The sequence below is a fragment of the Emydura macquarii genome, unplaced genomic scaffold, assembly GCF_026122565.2.
Source record: "Emydura macquarii macquarii isolate MOO-44397 ecotype Brisbane River unplaced genomic scaffold, CSIRO-AGI_Emac_v2 contig_1483, whole genome shotgun sequence".
Taxonomy (NCBI): Eukaryota; Metazoa; Chordata; order Testudines; family Chelidae; genus Emydura; species Emydura macquarii.
This window is the reverse complement of record NW_027131620.1, coordinates 5,356,528-5,377,188: the sequence shown is the minus strand read 5'-3', so window position 1 is coordinate 5,377,188 and position 20,661 is coordinate 5,356,528. Positions and strand designations below refer to the sequence as shown.

Here is a 20,661-nt window from a genome sequence, read left to right as displayed (position 1 = left end):
TCTTCCAGGCCTCAGCTTGCTGTCCCTTTGCAGAAATACTCACAAACTAACCACCACCTTACACAGGCTTGGATGAAAATTTTCCATGGTCCAAACCTCCAATTTGTTTCTACAGGACACTTGAAGTGGTCAGAGATAGACAAACAAGCCCCCAAAATTGCCAGAAACAACAGCCTGAAATAAAGATTGGGGGGCGGAATACATAATGATTTCTCTACAGGGGGAAAAGAAAAAAGTAACATTGCACTCCATCTAGAACTTTACTGTACTCTTAGTCAAACATCTCCAACATCTCTTAATTTTATGTATTCTTAGTCAAACATTTACCTCTTCCAATAACCCTTCAAATGCTAACGCCTGGATAAACGGGTTATTTCCAGCAGTCCTGCACAATCGTACCAAGAGGTAGCACCCTTGGGTGGGTTTTTAGCATTCATCTTCTAATCTGTTAATCTGCCTGGTTCTTTCATTGGGTGCTAAAACCATGGCTCGCTTTGTAGGTTAGGGTTTCAAAATGGTGAGCCCTTTTCTAAAATAAAAAAACAACCAAACATCTACGTTTCATTTTTGCACATCCAGGAAACTCCTCGCCACCAACAGCTGTGCCATACCTTCAGGCTAACACAGGGTGGGGAAGGACGCGTGTTATAAACGTAGTAACTGTGTTAAGACCCATTCGGCTGAATTCTCGGTCACGTCTGCTTGGATGGAAGAGTCAAATCTCGTCACCACTGGCAGTGGCTCCATCCCACCCCTCCAGGTCCCTGTGCACGGATTTCACTGCAGAACGGGAAAACAGGGAAGCGTCACTGGGGTTCAACCTTTCCCCCCCTAGGATGCTGGGCAAACTGAAGCCAGGGTTTATAGATTGTCCCCCTCTCTTGTTTTAGGGGGCTACTTGGAGGATCCCCTTTGCAACGGGGTGAGAGACATCAGGGGCATGTTTTGAGGTTGATGATGTTAATTTTTTTGTAAAATGCTGCTGGGCTGTATAAACCCCAGCTGTCCCTGAAACACAGACCTCCGGGTTCCCAAAGACAGCCGAGTTCTTGAACTTCTGCCGACCTGTATTTTGGGACATGTGACGTTGTATTGGACCAAGCGATAGGGAAAGAGAAAAAAAAAGGGGGTGGGGGGACCCACAAAACTGTCTCGGAAATGGCATTATTTAGATTTAAATTCTTCCTTGCTTAGATCCCTGCAGAGGACGATAAAAGTGAACCGGGACGGGTGGAAAGGTGGGTGCAGTTCCGTGGTGATGGAGAGGAAAGGGCTGATTTAGCATGAGTGCGCTTTCCCCTTTACTCCTGTTTACACAATGTAAAGAGGTGAAGAAGGGGTCTTCATTTTCCAGCTGTTTGGGCCGCCCGCAGCGTTGACCAGATATTCTGGTATTTTGCAGCCTGACATCCAGCACGGCCAAGAAGTGTCATCAGGAAACGACATTAACCAAAGCCGGATGACACCTCTCTATTGTCACGGATTTTTAATCTTTCAGGGCATCTGCCGCGGCTTGCTGTTGTGGTGACACAGCTCCCTGAGCCCAGCACAACGCGCGGGTTGTTAAAGCTGCAGGAAACATTATTTCAAACGGGCAAGAAGTTGCTGTAAGTCAGAGGAGGAGAGCCGGCTGCCGGTCCCTCCAGTTCTCGGATGACCTCAACAGGCAGCTTAGCTTTAAAGGGGGAGAGAAATTGACAAGGAAAAGAAAAGAACACAGCAAATTCACAACGTCTAACCATTGGGTTGGTAGGAAGGGAATTTCCCATCACTTTACAATGGGACAAAAAAAACTTCTCAACTGATTAATTACAGCCTTAATGAGTGAAATGGCAATATTTCTGTCCAGCAAGATGTGAAAGGAATCTTTTATATTGCGGATTTTTTTTTAAAGTTACCTAATAAGGACAAATGTTACCTCATCAGGTCAGTTTGATGCTTATAATAAATAGCAACTGGAGTTATTACTGCCAATATGTACAGGTTTCTTCATCCTTTCCACAGGACAATATTAGAGCACTTTGACCATGTCTAGCTACGACTATCCGGAGTTTTTCGTTATAGCACGGGTTTCTTATGAAAACAAATACGGATGTTGAGATTGTATTTATTTTACACCTCGCCTGAGAGTTGAATCAAGATTATCCCTTAACTTCACAGGTCTGGTAAAAACCCTATAGCCATCCATCACACAGCACGGCACCAACTCGCCTATATATCAGAGGATGGGTTTACAAACACACACTTCCCTATAGAAACTGCTGCATCGAATTAGCATAAAAAAAATCCACAAAGACTGGAACCTACAGCTAGAATCCCAAATGGATGTGTCTGGTTCTCTGAGACAGAATGGCACTGGGTCACACTGAAGAAGAAGTTTAATGCATACCAAACCTATACACGATTCTCTCCCCCTGCCCCCCAGGACTCCTTCTTAGAAAATATAGATCTGAACCGGTAAGCAGAAAAGATACAGGAGTGTCCTCTCTTCTAATGAACTCTGAGGTGCATTCATTTCAGTGGGTTGTCATGCCTGTCACAGAGAAATCAAAGGGAGAGAATGTCTGCTAGAAAGGTATTTTCAGGTATTTACACTTGATTTCTTTCTATTAAAGCCACAGAAGAAGGGTCCTACACAGAGTGCAGCAAATATTTTGTGACCGCATCAGTCCTTCTATATATACCGCGCTTGAACCCCAGACACTGGTGCTGCAGATTTGTTGACATGCTCCTGGAACTGGTTGCAAAGCTCCCTTCAATCAAATACGCTCCTTGCTAAATTAGAATCCAGTGTTTTAAGGGCGAATATTTAAGAGGCATCTCTTGTAAGAGGGATACAAGAGAGGGAGAGAGAGACAGAGGGAGATCTCTATCTGCAAAGTAGCAAAGCACTTCCTGGGAAATAAAGGAACAGGAGGAGAAGGTTCTGTCAGCCAATAAAAGGCAAAGTGGATTTATCTCCCCACAGTTGCATTGCTAGTGAGTGAAGTATGGAGGAACAACACTGATGCCTTTCCCTTTTTATACTGGCTGTTGGGACCTTCCTACAAGAGATGGGCTGTTAAATGACTTGTAACAACTTTTCTCGTGACGAGACTGTCTTCTGAGAACCATACATTTCTCGTGAAATGAAATCATTTTGCAAGGCACCAAAAGCTAAAAATAGGTTCTTAGGTCTTGCCCCGAAATAATTGTGTCCCCTATAATTAGCAGCATCGGAAATGATACGCGGTAAAGAAGGGAGCTCTTGGCATTGTCTACACGGTGGGGATTTTTAATCCGATGTCGTTCCCATGAACAGAGAACTGCTCTCTGGTTTATGTTTCATATTTAAAAACAAAAAGTTGGCCACCTCCAGTAAATAAGACACTAGTGGGCAGAGCTGCCAATAATTCCTGCTTGTTTGTTGGAGCTGTTTTGGTCCCAGGATATTCGAGAGAACGTGGGGAGGGGATATCTTTTCTTGGACCAACTTCTATTGGAGAGAGAAACAAGCTTCTGCGGATCTCTTCTCCGGGTCTCGGTGTAAGCTCCATAGCGGGTCTCTCTCGCGAACAGAAGTGGGTCCAGTACAAAAAGATGACCTCGCCCCTCTTGTCTCTCCAATAATTGCCGTGTCATTGGATTCTTGCAGAAATGGGGGGGGGGGGGGTCGTGGAGTAAGCGTTAAAAGAAAATAAAAAAGTATGCACTTCCCCCAGGCTGACAAAATCCGACTGAATGCGGGTGCGACTGGAGTCTGCGCTTCTGCAGTTCACAAGACCAGCACAAAAGGCGTCTGTTGCAAACGCCAGCGAAATAATATCAATGTGTCAGATGCGGAAATAAAAGTTCTCTTCAAAATCCCAGCGAGGAATCCCTTCCCTTGCTCGCCTTAAGAAGCAACTAGCTGGCAGGTTCTGTACACGCACATATAGACACATGCACACACGTGTTTGCACACACACAGCATATATACATAGCAATGTGCAGCCAAAGTGCTCTGCAGTGGGTGTGTGAGTTACACACATGCTACATGCTGGAGTTCTGGTTGTGTACATACAGGGGGATATCTTGACAAACCTGCACCGTTGCCTGTGATCTGCAAAATGTAGAGAGGTGCCTATCCAGTTTACACTGGGTACCTCCGTGTAAATAGCACGTTCCTATCAATGTAAAGTCGAATTTCCTTCGGAGCAGGAAGCAGTTGCAGGCGGGCTACGTGCAGAGAGAGAGCCGGGCGATCCAGCACTCAGAAGGCAGGCAGGCGTTGAGGGCCCATTGTTTAATTAAAGGGTCAGGCGGGTACTTGGGAGTTTCGGGGAATGAAACGTTTTCCCCCCACTGGGGAGGGTTACGGCCGCTGGAAGCGCAGTATCCGAAGCAAGACGGTGGCTTAGGAAATCGGAACAAAGGTAGGAAGTGGGGAGCTCCGAAGGAGAGGCTCAGGGGACAGCTAAAGGCAGCAAAACCAGGAGCACTGTGCGTGTGGGAAGCGCAGCGCTCGCAATTCCTTCCCTCGAAGGGGAGAAGAAAAGCCCAACAAAGGGCTGGGAAAGCTGCATTTGAGGAAAGCCCCCAACACGTGGGAAATCGCACTCTTGAGCCGGATGCTGCCCTGCCCCGCAGGTCGGGTACCCCGTAACCCCAGCTCCCAGGTCTCCCCTCCCAGGCACAGGCGAGGCAGGTTCCCAGGGCCATTGGCTGAGCACATGTCGCCGTGCAGAAACCGGCCCCTGGTGCTGCTGCTGCTGTTACTCGCCTCCCTGCATGGAGACGGTTCAACTGGTTTGGAGACCAGCAGCTATAAGCCCCAGGGACTGGTCCTACCAGCCCACGCAACATCTGGAAGCAGGGGAGACACACAACTGTCCACACGGGCGAGCACTCCCCCCACAACATTGCTTCTTCGAAACCCACCCGGAGCCGAAACTCCGGTGTCCAAACAGTGCCCAAGGAACCGAAAGGGGGGTTCGTGCTTACCTGGCAGCCGCACACCACGTCCCCCTCACACCCTGCCGCGGAGGATGGCAAAGCCCCCGCAAACTTCCTCCAACTCCACCCGGCCTTGAGTCAGGCATTTCTTTACGGGCGAGCGAGCCAGGGACATAAAGTTCAAGAGGAGAGTCCCTCTGGCTCGGGGTCTGCTCTGGGGGAGGGGAGTGACACAGCCCAGTTGCTGCCCACTGCTTTGACCAGCCGGGGGGATTCAACCCTGATTACCATTTCGGTTTTGTCCCCGTTTGAACGTGGGGCCCCCCGCATTCACATCAGCGCCTTCCACCGTGAGCGGAAAGGACAGGCCGCGGCGGGCCCCTTCGGATTGTCCGCCTGGGACAATCCCTCCTTTTGTGGAGGTGTTGCTTTGCTTTGCCTTGCTTTGCTTTGCTTGTGCGGCTTGCACACATTGCGGATGGCACTTCAGGCCCAGCTCTTCAAGAAACTGTTTGCAAAATTATACCTTTCCGCGGGCGACTCCACAAGGAAGCCGGCAGCTGTGGTTAGCAAAACATTATTGAGGCTTGTAATTTAATTAAAAATGCTGAGGCTGGCGGGGGGGATGCAGAGGGAGTGAGAAAGTGAAAAGGAGTACGGGGGGGGGGGGAATGGGGGTCCACTCAGGCTATTTTAAAACACAATGAGAAACACACAGATCGGGGCTTTCTCAGACACCGCCCAGCTCGCTGCTCAGTTTCGACCAGTTGTGGCTATAAATAAAACACTGATTTTGTGTTACACACACACACGTGTGCACACATTATACCGTTTATTACATATATTCAGGCACATCCATTGTATGCATCGTGTATGACGCCCTATATTCCCGCACTTTATATAGATACACGTGTACGAAAAGTGTATGTGAAGTTCACACACGTGGATACACACATATGCCATTATACAGGTTTGTGTGTGATTATATACAGACACCCTATATAGAGCGGTGTGCAACCCACATGCTGGGTGCATATATACACGTACAAAACGTGTGAATCTCTATGGTAGTACACACACACACAAACACACGTGTATGTGTGTTATGTAAATACACGCACAGCCCTAAACTTGGTTTAAAGAGAAAAATGCATTTAACACCCCTCCCCGCCCCCCAAGAGAAAGCAAAAAACCAACTAGACTGAAAAGGTTCGTCTGAAATACTAAAATAAAATAACGAAATGGGTCCCATTTGGCCGCCCTGCATTTCCACTGCCCCCTTCACGTTCTGGCCCCTCTGAAGATTATTCCCACCGCCCCCCCCAATCCAGAATCTCGTTCAGTTGCTTTGCGCTCTTTCCCTGCCGTTATAATCCCTGTTGCCAACAGCTCTGCAAAGGTTCAAAGCGCGACACGATTTAAAAAACAACCACCACCAAAAAAAAAAAAAAGAAAAGGGGAATAATTCAGCTGGAGAAGCAGGACCAGAGCCTGACCCCCGGCTCCATGGATGAGCGCTTCTGTCGGCCCCGTGCTGTGCCAATGTGGACCTTCAAGAGCTGCTCCGAAATCGGTGTGATTTGCCTGGGAAACCAGCAGCCAGAGACCAACTGGCCTTGACAAGATGCAAGATGAAGAGGCGATGTATAGAAGGCGTTTAATGGGTCGAGGGAAGGGGGAAATGCATCGATCTACCCACCCCGGCCAGCCCCGGAGAGCGGCATGCCTGTTTGGTGTTTGGAAGGACTATTTAGAGCTGAAAAGAAGAGGGGAGGGGGGGGAAGGGTCGTTGAAAATACACCGGGCTCTTTCCCCCTCTGAAAATTGTGTATACAGGGGGTCGTCGGTTTTTAAGGCCGGTGTTAAAACAATTGCAGCAGCGGGGCTGCCTCTTGGACCGCCCCTTCCCCTGCAAGCGGAAAGCCGCGGGGTCGCTCCAGGAGGAGCCTCTCCCCGTTATTATTTGGAGGGCCTGGCCCCCACTGGCCCCCGTCGTGCTCGGCGCTGTACGAACGTATGCACGGCCTTTGCCGCTAGGGCGAGAACGGCGGGCTGGTTGGCGGGCAGACGAACTCGCCGGAGAGCAGGGCCCAACTCCAGGGAGGAGAGAGAAAAGGCCTAGCCCAGGGAAGGTCCCTAGAGCAGGAATCATCGCCCTGCCCGCAGGATCACGTGGAGGGAGAACGCACCGGAACAGGACAGAGCTGTGCCTCTCTCCGGAGCAAGACTAAAGGAGTGTGTGGGGGGGGGGAGGGGACCCCATGGCTAAGGCAGGACCCCTCACCCACCCCCCTACCAGCCAGGCAAAGTCACCAGCACATACCAGGGCCGGGACATCAGTCCCTCCTCCCCAACCTGGGTCACCTCACCCTGGCGGGCAGCCCAGGCACAAGGCAGGGGTACGGGCCGCTGGGGTAAATTCTTGGGGAGCCTGCGCCTCGCTCAAAGCACAGACTCGGCCATGCCCATGGTGTAGGGTTCCCCCCCCCCCCCCACTGCAGAAGGGCCAGGACAAGCCTGCTGTGCAGGGAGAATAAAGCTCCTTCCCAAACCCCGAGGAACAAAAGGCCAGCCCTCCTCCCCCCCCAGTGACACGCGAGCTGCCCGAGCCGGGCCTCCGCTCCAGCTGATTCAGGATCGGGTCCACCGGGGGGAGGTGGGGCGCGCTCCAGCCCGGCTCCTGACGCACCCTTTTCACGTGGTCAGCCTCAGTTTACGCTTTGGAGGTGCGGGGGGGGGGGGAGGAGGGGAGCAGCTTGAAAAGAGGGCGAGATGGATCGATGTTGCATTTAGCAGGATGCTAGCTCGCAACGCAGGGAGAGGGCAGCAGGACAAATCTTTGGCGAGGGGCTGCTTGCAAAAAAAATACAGAAAAACAAAAAGAAAAGCTCATAAAACCTCAGCGCAAAACCCGAGGGGAGCGGGTGAGGTCCAGGGTGCAGGCATCACCCCAGCTCGTGGCAGGACAAAGACCAGCTGCTGCCACGTGACACCGTCTGCACACACACACACACATACACACACACACAAAACCCCCTTCATGCAGGCCACAGGACGCTGGGCTTTTCACAGGGGACGCTGGGTCCAGCCTCCTGCCTTCCAAAGAAGCGGGGGACGGTTGTGAGAGACGCCTGTAAAACTTCCCCTCTTGCACTGATCAGGCCCCAGGCACCAGACCCCACTCGCGATCCCCTCTGCACCGGCTCTCATGGAAGAAGGAGGATCTGACACTTGCCTCCCGCCACAAGGCCCCTGGGACCCACTCCACTACGGCCAAGAATGGCGCAGCCTCACGGGAGGCCCAGCAGGTCCCCCCTGGTGCTATTTAGGGTTTGGTTTATTGCTCGCCCCCTTCCACAGGCTCGGCTCTGGTCCGAGACAGGAAACCCTGCAATCGTTGGGACGTGGCAAGGCCCACGCGCGTTTTCTAAAAAAAAGCGACCCCCACATTTTCCTCCCCACTAAAGAACCGCCTTCTCCGTCCCAGGGCAGAACCCCCCCCCCCCCCAGGACCGCTCTGGGGGGGGGGGGGCGGTCAAAGGAGCCTCGCACGTATGCGTTGTAATCTCGCTCCGTTTACTCGTAGGACAAAGCGTCTACATGCACTTCGAAAGGGACGTCGCTGAGCCCCCCGTTTACTGCGACCCGCTTTGCTCTTACACACGCAACGGACGGTTTCCCACCAGTTCACCTCCCCCCCCCAGCTCTTTGCCAGGGCTCTGAAGTCAGTCACACCCTGGTCAATGCAGATCCCGCGCCAGGAGAGAACAATCCATCTACGGGCCACGGTCCCTTCCCGTTCACACACACACCCGACGCCATGTCAGAAGTGGACTGGGTATACCCAGTCGTTTCTCTTTGCAACGTGAAACTGACCCGAGGCCATGCTCACTTCCCATGTGCGTGCACACTGCTGGGACTGGAGAGCTGGCCTCAACGGGACATCTGCCCGAGTAAAGACGGCAGGGCTCTCTCTCGCCCCCTTTTATTTGCCATCTCTTTCCCCAGTTCGCCTGCCTGGGACCATGAAACTGGGTTTCTGCAAGAAGAGATGAAAGGAGAAATGACGGCATTATTTGCAAATGGCTTTATAGCACTCACTCTTTCCCCCCTGTCTTTCCTAGCGGTGGTTTCATTCACGGCTGACTCTGGCGCAAATGGACTCTGCCATTGTTTCAAAAGGAAAGATGGTGGCCAAAGATCACATGCCACCCAGGTGGTATCAGACAAGTAGGTAGGCTGGGCATACTGGCCTGTCTCAATACATGGAAGAGGAGACTTCGAATAACCGTGCATTTCAATTACAGACCGGTGTAGACAGGGAAGAATCTCTCTTCACTTGTATCAGTATATCTCGTGTAAAATGTTTTCGACTGAATAAGGTAGGAACAGTTTCTATTTAGCAGCTTCCAGGGTCACCGTTTTTGTTTTGAAATCAGTTTCTAGACCCGGAGAACAATGGGTGTTTCAGGGAAACGCTGCAGAAAGCCATTTAAAACAAAAAACCCTCAAATATGAAATGAACGTTTAAACAAACAACAGAGGCAATTTAGCAAGCCTTCCCCCCCGAAAATACAGATGCCAACCATATCAGAAGGCAAAAGAACCTATTTCTGTACTTTGCATAAGCAAAGTGTGGAGTTGCAAAGGGTATGCTCGCTGAGTTGAATAGGAAATGCTGAAGCATTATGTTGAACAAGGGCGGAAGGGGTTCTGTCCTCGGCTAGAAAAAACCCCTAATCTCTAAACCGGAGATATAATCTCTAAAAACCACAAGATTTTCCAGATATTCATTGGATCTTTTTCCGTGCTAAAGACCATTTTAATTCCTTTCCAAATCCGTGCATGTAACTTTCTTTCAGAATGATTGAGCCTGAGTGACTAGAGAGTTCTTAATGTCTGAACGTTGGTTTTAACTCAAAGGCGGAGATACAGAAATGCAATATTTTAACTACATTTTATATATATATATATAAAAAAAACGAACCATGAAATCCAATCATCAGCTCATCGGCTTGTGATGCTAGTTCCCAATGTAGCTGGGGCGGGGGGGAAAAATCAGACCACAAGGCGGTCTATTTATTGATAATACCAAATAAATATCTATAGAAAAAAGCTCTCTAGTGCAGGAGCATGGTGAAATGAGGAGGAATATCAGGTAATTGGAAAATTACCCAGCTATTTGATGGTCTGATCCTTTCCTGAAGAGGAAATTCTTGACGACAGAATTCTGCCTGGGTCTGTGAAATAACGTGCCGATCAATGTGAGGTTTTCATTTTGATTATATTTTAAATTTGTGGTTTTTTTAAATCAAGGAACAAGTGGAAGAGAGGGAGGGGGGGAAGGCGAGCTTCTGGCATTCTTCACTTCAGATGCCTGAATGTTTCAAAGTTGCTGCTGTGCTGTTAGCTGACGGCTATTGTGTGCGTTTAAGACTGGGGGGGGGGGGGTGAGGAGGGGGCTTTGACCCCCTGTTGGTGTGGATTTGCTGTCCAAAGACCGTTAGAAACAGGCAGAATGAATGAGATTGAATGCGATTGTAAAGCACAAGGCCCTCCTTCTTTCTCAAGGAGCTGTGAGGCCAGGCAAGCAGCCGCGGGGAGAGGAAGCAGCTTTCTTACACCCAGGAAGATGCTTTGCAAATTGTATATTTCGGGGAGGGGGGCGGGTTAATTTTTTTTTATTATTATTATTACAGATCTGAAAAAATATACAGCAGCCAAGACGACCAGAAAGACAGAGAGGACACACTTGGTAGAGAAGTCTGAATCCCAAACCTCTTGTAAGTGGAATTACTTTCTAAGAAAGCTTTAAGTTACTCTTTTAAATTGGCTACAGAAAAGACCAATCTCTGCTGAAATCTCTTTCCTTTGCCGCTAGATTGTTTGCGCTTAAACCCGAGGCCAGGGATATAGAGGCCCCCTTCCCTTCTATTTCCTGTCCTTTTTCAAAAAGGACAAGGCCTCATTTTAAAAAAAAATATAGTGTTTTATTTGTGGGTCGGTTCAGGGCGACCGATTCTGGGAGTGGAGGGTGGATGATCTCTAGGTTGTGTCCAATATCTGTGTCAAGTTCTGTTGGCAAAAGAGATGCCTCTTACTTACTTAATCAGCAGAAAGGGGAAACAGGGAGACTTTCTGAAAGCAACGCGCTTCTCTGGTCACTTGCACCGCCTGATCACTGCAATGTATACATATTATACACACATACCCACACACACACACACACACACACACATCTTGCTGCCCGGTTTAGGGGTGATTGTATGTTGTGAGAAGCTACGATGAATTTCGGGGTATATTTTTCATATGGTCAACTGTGCATTGCAGAGTGAAGGTCTAGAAAGAGCAGGGAAGTGATAACATGTTTCTTGTCTCTAGGATCTCTTTGTTTGGGGAACAGTAGGTGGTATGCTTAGAGAGAGACAGAAAAGAAAATGGCCCTTTGCAAGTCATCTGACTGTTTTCTTCCGGAACACAGAAATGCTGCATTACAGATCAGGGAAGGGGGCTTCTTAAAACAAAATGTCTCGATGGAAGTGTTAGTAAAATAGCCCCAAACCCTGGGTATCTTTTAAAGCCTTTCCTACGGGAGGGGAAAAGGAGCGGCGGGGGGAGGGGAGGGGTCGATTTAATAGTAAACTTCGGAGGGGCTAAACCATCGGTGTGGTTTATTTTAAAGCGAAATAAAACCGTGCCGCCACCACCATCACGACAAAAGCAGGGAAGCGTCTCCCCTCTGCAGTGTGACCCTGCTCAGGTCACAGCCGAGGCTCTCTTTGCCTTAGCAGGATGTTCCGAATAGCACCTCCATGCTTCACGTTGAGGCCACCAGGCTTACAAATACAAAGTCGCTAGGAACATTTAGAAAAGCAAGAGGAATGTTAAGGAGCACACTCTGGGCGTGGATGACAGACCGACTCCCCCCGCCCCACAGAGCAGCTACAGAGATGGTCACTTCTCTTGTGAAAGAAGTTGATTTTGAAGCCAGTCTGTAGCTATCCGATTTCGCTGCTCAGGATTCTAAGGAAGTGACAGAAAGCTCTGCTCTCTTCAGGACGAAAAAATACTCTTAATTATTCCTGACTGCAATAGTCAGATACACCTGCAGTTAAACTCAATGGTTTAAGTCAAACTGGCACTGATGGGGGGTGAGATATAGGAGGGAAAAGCAGGCAGAAGAGGCACCGATTCTGAATACCAGGGAAGAGACTGTGATATGCAGAAAAAAGAAAAGAAAAAGAAAAAAAACCCTATTTAATTCAACACCATGGACAGCGAACCCTTAGCCCTCAATGAAAACAGAGGACAGTAGCTCACCTTTCTTTTCAGCACCTTTCCCCATGCAGAGCACGCCATTGCCCTCTCTCTGTACTCTGCTTCCCTTATTAAAACGTGAGACAGGGGAGGAGCAGGGAGGGGATAGGAATAAATGTGGACCCAAACCCGAGAGTTTGATAATATGATCATTGTTTTCCGGACTGAAATAGATCTCCCTGTTTGCCATTAGCTGCTCTGTGCTCAGAACACGGCAAGACGTAGGCATCGGAGACAGGTATTTCTGGGACCTAAAGAGGCCATGCCAGCTAAATAGAAATGTCATTCTATTTGAAAACAAGTCTGTTGGTTGAAACCCAATACAGGATCAAAAGAGTAGGAGCTCTAATCTTGGCCAATAAAATAAGCCTAGACCAGGCAAAGTAATAAATAATCAGAATACTTCCCCCTCCCCCTTCAAAAATGCAGTCCTGGATTTGACAGTGAAAAGCAAATTCCTTCTGAATTGTGCCGAAGACGGGCATCCTGCTGTCAAATGCTTGAGAAAAGAGCTCCCTCCCTCACGTTAATGTATTTAGGTTTGTAACTTAAATCCACAAGATCCAGCTTCGGATTCATGGAGTCTAACGTGAACGTAAATAAGTCGATAAATAACACCCTAAAATGAACCAGGTGGGGGAAAAAAAGTAGCTTCAGAAGATGGAAAATGACGCTTAAATAGCAAAATTCCCCTTGCAGGGTGGCAACGAACAATGCATTTTCGCCTGTCCAAGACACATGCCCTGCACCGTAGCATTATAGAATAGAAGGGAAGTCACACGCACACACACAATATTAAGGTGTGCGAGTATTTGTACTATGGGCCCTAAGCCTTGAAGGCGATATTTCACATGGGCAGCATTTCTGATGGCTACTTTTTATTAAATACTTTCTACTGGATACTGTGTGGTGAGGGGCTATTTTCAATTGCCTTGAACCGACTTGGTTTTTTTCTCCAGTTGTGTCTCTGGTATGCCTTTCAGAGACCCTCTGTCGAACATAAACAAACAAACACCCGCCAAACAATTGAGTCGATCTAGTGGAAACAGAATGGATCTAGTTTACAGTTCTAACAACGCATCCATCATGTAACTGCTCACATGGCAAAGGCGATACTTTCAGAACTGGAACAAAAATGATTTCCAGCAGAATCCCTGAATCCAAGCCCATCATAAGCATGTAAATATCGGTGTGCATATAAATACTACTAGAACCAAATCAAACCCTACTCTTAAAATCATTCCGATAATAGTATGCAGCCTATTGCTAGCCACTGACGGTTATTATTAAACCCCAAATCTGCACTTTCTACCTGAAAATCCTTACTCGGGGGCGGGGGGAGGAGAAGGAATGTGTAAGTGGTTCGCCATATTTCCTAAAGACAAGACTAAAGTGCAATAAGACGTGTTCGAATAATTCTGAGAGAGACTCATCTCTGCTCTGCATATGGAATTGTTTAATCAGAATAAAAACAATCTTAAGGGACACTGTGGTGCTACAAAAATAAATAAATAAATGATGATGGGACACTCGGAGTAGGCAAGCACAGCCTGATGAAAGAGGTCTCTAGCTATAAAGCATTCATTCACGACTTAAAAAAAAAAAAACCCTAACAAAATAAATCTGTTCAAACCACATAATGAAACGCTCGCTCTAAATACAAGCAGGGCCCTATCTGCTGGGGATGGTTTAACGCAGAACCAGTATATTGTAGTCGGTGACATAAATCAGGGCTATTTGATGGCAGGCATTCTGCACGCATTACGATATTGTTTATCTTGGGTGGCTTTTTAAAATGCTAATGCTCTTTTGGTTTATTATTTAGAAATTATCTATAAAGAATTCCTTTCCTCCCAAATTCAGCCATTCTTAGCGCCTGTGACTTCCTGATTATATAACCGTGAGCAGCTTTATCACAAGGAACAGAAATGTGTGTGACCAGGGAGCTCTCTCATTTTAAAAGTGCAACTTTGAACACATTTCCTCCTCCTGGAAGAGGGCAGAGAAGAAGAATTCCCTGACAATGTGCTCACATCTTTTTTAAATTACATCCATGTCAGGCTTTAAGAAAAGTTGCTGCTGTCTGTTGAGGTAGGAAATATAACTGTAGGATACACAGTCCTTCCCCCCCATCCTCCATTAAAAAAAAAACGCAACCGAAAATATGAAGCTTCTCTGATGAACAGTCTGGGCGCAGGATCCTATTTATAACCGGTGTGTGCTCAGAGAATGGCTAGATTCTCCAGCCCTGCGCTACAAAAAGACCTTAGCGATGCAGCTGCCAGTGCTCAAACCTAAACCCTGTTTTCCGACAGCCCGAGAGGAAGGTGGGGCTGGGCTGGTCACAGAGTCGAGCATGTTACTCCTGTAGTTTCAAGGACATCTTGCTGATGAGGATTTGGTTAATGGAGGAGAACTTATGTCCTAGCGGTGACGTCATTGGGTCCCAATGTAATCCTCTTGTGCTGAACCCAATCAGCAGATGTGCTGAGGGCTTGGATGGAGGGAAGAAGCTCTAATCCTTTAGACTGGATGAGATCAGCTGCAACCGCCAGCACTAGACCCCAAAACCCCTCTGCTAGGAAGATCAAGAGAAAAGGGATAAATTGAGAGAGACGCCTCGCAACCCCTTTAAAGAGCTGAGGAGGAGGAGGAGGAGAATGCAAAGATGCGTGATGCGCCAGTACAAGTTCATCTTGCTTTTTCAAGCCGAGCGGGAGCCTGGTTTTCATTCCGATGAGGTCCTTCTTCATTGTGCCCGGGGAGGAAAGAAAACGAGAGAGACAGAGAGAGAGAAAGAGTCTAAAATGCAAAAGATAATGAGAGACCAGGCGCCTTTCTTCTTCATCTCTAGCCTGCAGACACAAAACAAGCATCCCGAGCCACGGGAGGGCGTTCGCACTGGATCTGAGAAAGGAAGCAGGGTTTGGGTCGCCTAGCCACAGAGGGCTGCTTCCAGTGGAATGGGTAAATCCGCTAAGAGCTGTAATTATGGGGTCTGGGCGACAATGGAGGGATAGCATCCCGGCTCGATTGCTAACTTGGAAGAGCGTCAGGATTTTTTCCCCCTTCCTCTTTTGCAAGCATCCTTAACGGTCTTATTAATATTATTATTTGCGGGGATTTGGGGTGGGGGGAGGAAGTAGGGGGGACGACCAAGAGAGGGATGGGGGAGGAATTCAGGGGCAATCTCTAGAGAAAGAAATCGTCCTAAATTAATAAAGTGCCTTTAACTCCGATGGCCAGCAACGAAATCGCTTTAATCTTTGTAACTCTCTTTCGATCCTTATTTAAGGCGGTGGGGGGGGGGGGGGGGGAGAAAAAGCCCCCCCCCTCAAAAAAAATCGGTGGCTAACGGCTGCGGAGCTCGGAGATTGCCCCATGCACATCCCAGTTATTTCGGTTTCTCTTCTAAAGGAGAGAAACCAGCTCGTTTGCATTTTGAGGCGCTTGAGCGATGGGTTTTTTATTATTATTTGTAAAGAATAAGGGGGGAGGAGGGGAGATGCCCAGCACTTTGAATAGACCCCGTAACTCTAGAGAAACAGGCAGGTCCCTGGCCATGGAGACACGTTCTGCTCAATTGCAGTCCGCTCTGCTAGAATGCGGCGGGTCTAGCGATGCGTTGTGCGAACTCTGCCTTCCCCGCACCGCCCCGAGGCTTTGCGTTACTCGGGAGCGGGGGATTTACCGTACGGGGGGTTGTGTGATGTACGGCTTGGTTGCAAAGGTGTTTTTTAGTGTGCGTACGGTTTGCTCTAGGGGGTGCATAGTATAGTACAGTATAGTAGAGGGGTTTGCTGCATAGGCTGCAGCTCGGTCGGTTCTGTAACGGTACAGAGGTGCATCATAGCGGGGTAGAGGATCATAGCGGGGTAGAGTGCGCCGCTACTTCACATTGTAGTGGGGGAGGGGGTGGATGGCACCGGGTTTGGGTTGTTTTTGCTTGGCAGAGGGTATCGCTCTATTACAAGGCTTTTCTACCGGGGGGGGGGGATGCTTTCTCCTCTGCGAAGGGCAGAAAGGGGGCCCCTGCTCTCGCCAGGTGCGGAGGGGAGCCCAGCCCCTGGCCGGCTCGGGCTGCACCGCCCGGGCGTGTTTGTCGGGGCGAGGGGGGGCAGCGGCGCTGCGCCTTGCGCCGTCTCCGCTCCGCTCCGCTCCAGCCGAGCCCCTCTCTGCGTGTTCACAGCGGACCTTGATTTAATGTCCATACAATTAAGGCACGCGGTGAATGCCAAGAGAGGAGCCTCACAGCTTCATTTGAATGGAAACGGGGGACACAAACCCTCTAATTACACTGAGCAGCCGCCACGCAGCCAGCGCCGGAGTAGCCTCGGCCCTTGTGACAAATAGGAGCAACAAAGGGTCCCGCGCCTCGCCGGGCAGCTGTCTCTCGCCCTGAAAGGGGGCCGGGGCGAGAAGCAGGCCCCTGCTGAATATGCAGAGGTTGAGGGGCTCCCGGCTCACAAAGGGGACGGGGGCAGCCCGCGCGGCAGCACAATGCCGGGAGAGCTAGGAAGACAATGCCGCAGGACGGCTCTGCCTGGGGGGGGGGGGGGGGGGGGGGGGGGTTGAGCTGGCCTCGCAACCCCCCACACGGCGGTAACTTGGCCTCGGCGCTCCCCCCCCCCCCCCCAGCTGTTTGCAATGAATGGAGATGGGGGGGGGGGGATATTTAGCCCCGTCTCGGCGCAAACCCCCCCCCCCCGAGCTGTTTGCAATGAATGGAGATGGGGGGGGGGATATTTAGCCCCGTCTCGGCGCAAACCCCCCCCTCAGCTTGGCCTGAATGTCGGAGAAGCGTCGGCTGTGCGCATAGGCGTAAGGCACCGCCCCCGCTCCGGCTGGGGGAGGAGAACGACACCCCTCCAAAGCACTTCCAGGCCGGTTTCTGGGGTTAAGCAAAGCTTGTGCCAAAAGCCCAGTGGCCCCAGTGTACCGGAATAAAGAGTTCCGCTTCGCTGCTGGGGCCTGGATCCATCTGTGCTCGACCCCTAATAAACTCCTGTTGCAAACGCCCGGCCGAAAGAGTTGGTTCTTCCTCTTTTTCCTCTCGTTTAACGTCAATTCTTTAGCAGGTTTGAAAGGGGGAGCGCGGCGGTTGAGAGGCGACCCCCTTTATTTCTTGCCACAGCCCCCGCTCACTTAGCTGCTCCGTTAATGGCTTATCTGCACCTGTACTGAACGACCCCGTGCTGACTTTTTCAAATAAAACCCGTGATTGTGTCTGTACGAGTTTGGTTTTTTAAAAGTTACAGGCTGCTACGCCAGAGCGCAGGGGATGGTGGCTGGGCTCTTGAGGAGTTTCTCTTGGAGAACTGGCAGGAATACGGTTGAGTTACTCAAAGTTGGCAGGTCTCGCTGCATCTCTCCCAGGGCCATTCTGTGTTAGAGACAGAAACGAGCCGGTCTGGCTGTGTAGATAAGGTGCATGCACGCATACACTCACTTTACAGAGGGTGTGCACACAGAACCATGCCCTCACTCCATGCCCAGATGTGTTGATCTCGGTATAACATGCACTTTATACAGCTGGTGAGAACGTGACCATGCCAGGGGACAGTTTCTCCTGCATCTCACGTTGTGTTTCCTATTTGTGTACTGACTGTTAAAATATTCTCCTAACCCCCCTTCCCTTCCCTTCCCTTCCCCCCCTTGGTTTTGTGCTTTTTTAACTGAACTGTGTGAACAGTTAAAGACATTGCTGGTCTCTGACCCGACCAGAAAACCGCAGCAGAAGACGCCTCGTCTAGCGCCATCTGCTGCTCCCTCCGCTGCATGGGAAACAATGCGCTGCGGTCCAGCCGGGCCGCTAAGCACCCGCAGTTTGGAAGGCGAGATGCAGCGTCATCCGCAGAGCTCCCCCGCTGAACGCAACGGCTGGTGGGTTGTTTTTTATCCTCAGCTTCACTTCCTGCGGCAGGACTTGCGCCCTTCGCTCCTTCACACACGCAGGACCGACTCCCGACTTGCGGATCCGGTCCTTGCTCGGGCAAACTCTCCACCTTTGCTCAAGCAAGGATTTCAGCAGCTGGCCCCCCACTCCACGCAGGGGGTCAGAGCCCTACACATGGAGACGCTGGAGCAGCCGCACGTCTGTCCTCACAGGGGTGCCCCCAGGTGCTGGGGCCCAGCGCAGGGTAGGGTGGGGGGGGGGGGGGGGGGGTGGGGCCCACTGCAACGAGACAGCAGGAGGGAAGGGGCAGGAGCCCGTGCGGGGTTCAGGGCTCCCCCCCGGCCCCATGTTACATTTGGTGGTTTCGTGTCATTCCACGTTTCCTGCGGGGGAAGCAAAGACTGAAGTCTCCTAGCTGCTTCCCCACTTGCCTGGCGTGGAGGAAGGGGGCTTGCTCTCTCTGGGGCTGGGCAATGAAGGGGGGCGAGATTCTTGGGGGAGAAAGAGGGGCGACGGTCTGTGCGATACCCCCCGTCTACACAACAGCAGCAAAACCAGCCAGCCTCGCCTCACACCCTCCGGCCTCCAGCCCTGTGGGTCCCCCACCTAGCCTCAACCCCAGCCCCCCTGCGCCCCAGTTTACCGGCCCTCCGCGCAGTCACCCGAGGGAGGAGGGAGCCAGGCTGACCAGAGGCTAAAGGAAAGGGACCGATCACCAGCCCCCCCGTGGGTTATTTCCCCTTTCCTTCGCCCAGCAGGTCGAGTACTGAAGGCGGCCTGGAGAGGGGAGCCGACCCTCGCCCCCCAGCCCCTTCAGGAACTGCAAACCCGGGGGGCAGATTGAGATCCCGCTGACCCCTGGCAGCAGGCAGGCAGGCGTCGCTCCTGAGAAGACTCCGGCGTCACTCCGGAGCAAGGTCCCTGGGGGCCAGCTCAGAACCGGCGAGTTGGCCCGTCCACACACACACACACACACACACACAGCCGGCGCTCTCCTCCTGCCAGACTCACGGGGCTGCCCCCGCCGTGGGGAGCCCAGCCAGGGGGCAGGCGCTGCTTTTCCGCCCCACAGCAGGGGCCGGGGAAGGAGCCCGGCTCAAGGCAGCGGGCAGGTGGGGGGGCAGCGGGCGGACAACCGAGCCCGCGGGGGCAGGCAGGGTTTACAGCAACCACCAAACACGGCTCGGTCGAGCAGCGGCTTTGCTCGGGTTACCCCAAGACGCGCTCAGCCCCCCGCGCTCCCCACCCGGACTCCAGCAGGCCGGGCAGGTTTGCTCCGCTTCCTTTTTAAAAGCCGACCATCAGCAAGGCAAAGCAAGCGGGGCCTGGAAATGCCGCCCCCCCCCGGGCCACCACCAGGCGCTGGGGCAAATGTCCGGAGACTTTCCAGCGCCTCTCGGGCAGCCTGGGGCTATGACCCGACCCCAGGCGGGAAGACAGGCCAGTGCATAAGGAAGAACCCACAGGCCCCTTCTTTGCCGGTGTTTTACACTGGACGGGAAACCTACGCCATGCAAGAGCAAAGGTCATTAGCGCCTGGGGGGCGTCCAACAGCAGAGAACCCCTTGGCACGGTCCTGAGAGAGCCACTCACACTAATCCGTGCACCACACACAACTTCCCTGGCTCCTGCTCGCCAAACGCCCGCTCAAACGCACGCAAAGAGAAAAGGGCTCCCCCAGTAACCGGGCCCTCCCACCCCAGCATCTCGGAGGCCTTTACCGATTGACGCCTACTGACCTCGGGGTGTTGCTGACGGGGCGCATCGTGTCAAAGGGAGGCGGCTGAGGAAGCACCCGCACCGTTCCCAGACCCCGCTGCCGTCCAAGGCTCCGCAGCTGGGTCAGAGGCAACCTTTCCCCTTCTCCCAGGCCAGGTGCTTCCCTGGGATTAGTCCTTCCCACGTGGCCAGGAGAATGGGACCTGAGAATGGCCGAGGACTTACCAGCCTCTCACCTGAATCCCCTTTAGTTCATCAGAAGCGGGTGTCACAGGAGTGGACTTTGTCCGGGGAGCGGTGCCTCTGCCTTCCCCCCTGGGAAGATAGGGGATCACCCTCATGCTCTACCTAGACCCAGCAGTTTGTAAGCACCGCAGCTCCCAGGCTGCGTTATTCAAAACCAACCCACCTGTGCAGGGTTAGCACCTCAGCTGGTGTGGTGCAGCTCAGCTCCGACCTCCCTGGAGTCGATTTACACCAGCTGAGGATATGGGCCCTGTGAACAAAGAAGCAACTGCTAAAGCCTGTTCCCGCCCCTTTGTCCTCCCCTAGTTTATCAGGAGGGCGGTTCCCAAGGGCCGGGAGTTAGTTGCCCCAGGTGGCTGGATGCTGCAGATCAATTAAACCAGTCCCTCAAGCAGATATTATTCACAGAGGAAGAGCTATGCTGATTCATTCCCAGCCCTGGAGCCTGAGTTCCATTTTACAGATGGGTACATTGAGAAAGAGGCAAAGGCTCAGATCATCAGAGATATTTAGGTATTTAGCTAACTGAATGCTTGTGAGGATCTGGAGCAAAATGATTTACCCAAGAT

At 51.3% G+C, this 20,661-nt stretch overlaps 1 long non-coding RNA gene across 1 annotated transcript in view; it reads right to left on the bottom strand.

The window, feature by feature from the left end:
• LOC137157319 (uncharacterized) overlaps nt 1–20,208 on the bottom strand; it is a 155,691-nt gene extending 135,483 nt beyond the window's left edge. The window contains exon 1 of the long non-coding RNA XR_010921058.1: nt 19,867–20,208. This is a non-coding gene — a long non-coding RNA (uncharacterized lncRNA). The remainder of the gene's footprint in view (nt 1–19,866) is intronic.
• Nucleotides 20,209–20,661: the final 453 nt, after the last annotated feature.